The sequence below is a fragment of the Mus pahari genome, chromosome 5, assembly GCF_900095145.1.
Source record: "Mus pahari chromosome 5, PAHARI_EIJ_v1.1, whole genome shotgun sequence".
Taxonomy (NCBI): domain Eukaryota; kingdom Metazoa; phylum Chordata; class Mammalia; order Rodentia; family Muridae; genus Mus; species Mus pahari.
The window spans coordinates 61,453,720-61,455,139 of NC_034594.1; the positions used below are offsets into that span (position 1 = coordinate 61,453,720).

Genomic DNA, 1,420 nt, shown 5'->3' on the forward strand with positions numbered 1-1,420 from the left:
AACATTGAAAGCAGAAAATAAAATAAAATAAAATAATGTTGCCGGGCGTGGTGGCGCACGCCTTTAATCCCAGCACTCGGAGGCAGAGGCAGGTGAATTTCTGAGTTCGAGGCCAGCCTGGTCTACAGAGTGAGTTCCAGGACAGTCAGGGCTACACAGAGAAACCCTGTCTCGAAAAACCAAAAATAAATAAATAAATAAATAAATAATAAAATAAAATAAAATAATGTTAAAAAAAATAAAGAAGAAGAAGATACAATTTCTTAAGTAACCAGATGACCCAGTCTTGAATGCGGCCTCTCTAAATAATGTACACATTTGCTTCTCATTTAAGATTCACAATGTTAATCATGGTTCTCTTTTAAGGTGAATGTCTGTTAATTTGTGATTACAGCCGCCTTCCCTTAAGCAATGTAATAGATTTAACCAATTCAGCTAATGTCCTCTAAAATAGAATTCTAATTCAATTACAAGGAAATACTGTCTTTTTTACTCTATAAAAACAGAAATGTATTAGTTTTGTTTTAGAGTAGTATTAACACATATAATTCTGAAACATTTTTTTTATAGCATTTCCCCCCTCAGATGTGTGATTTCACTTGCTTGTATCTTCCTATTCAATATTTATTGTTACCTAAGGATGACCAATCTCCATCTTTCTTTTGGAACAACATAAAGAGACTATGTGTACATGAGCAGGTAGGTGAATGCTGAACTTGGTGCTATTTCTGAAGATTAAACCAGGCGGTGGTCCTTCCCACTCTCCCAGACGGAGACACTTCTGAGTACGGCTAGCATAGCATTGCTGCTTTAATGTCCACTATCTCTGAGCATTCAGTTGCATTTCTAGAAACAGTGTGACTTGTGGTAGCCTGGATGAGAGAGCAAGAGAAAGCTGTTGTCTCTTAAGGAGGTGTGGAGAAAGTGGAGACTGTTGTTGGGATGCATTGTGTGAGAGAAGAAATAAGAAGAAGAAAAAAAAATCAAGCAGTTGAAGAGATTTGCAAAAATTCAAAGTAAATTCAACTTCTTCTCACCCAAGAGTTTTATTGTTTTGAAAATTGTATGTATTTCATTAATGAGTATGTTATTGAGTATTTAACATTTTTAAAGTAGTCATGCTCTAAATAAACATAAATAAGCAGATGCTGGAAAAATAGATCTGTTGGTAAAGTGCTTGCCCTAAAATCAGGAGGACCTGAGTTTCTTCCTCAGAACTCATACATAAAAGCCAGGCTACCTTAAGGAATGGCAGGAGGCCCCTGAGGAAAACACTTGGAGTTATCTTCTGACCTCCATGTGTATGTGTACATGAGGACGTGCACACACGTGTGCTTACCCCTTCTCTCTCTCTCTCTCTCTCTCTCTCTCTCTCTCTCTCTCTCTCTCTCTCACACACACACACACACACACACACACA

At 37.5% G+C, this 1,420-nt stretch overlaps 1 protein-coding gene across 4 annotated transcripts in view; it reads right to left on the reverse strand.

The window, feature by feature from the left end:
* The window catches only part of Sphkap (SPHK1 interactor, AKAP domain containing), a 143,117-nt gene that overhangs the window by 84,073 nt on the left and 57,624 nt on the right, over positions 1-1,420 (reverse strand). The window lies entirely within an intron of this gene.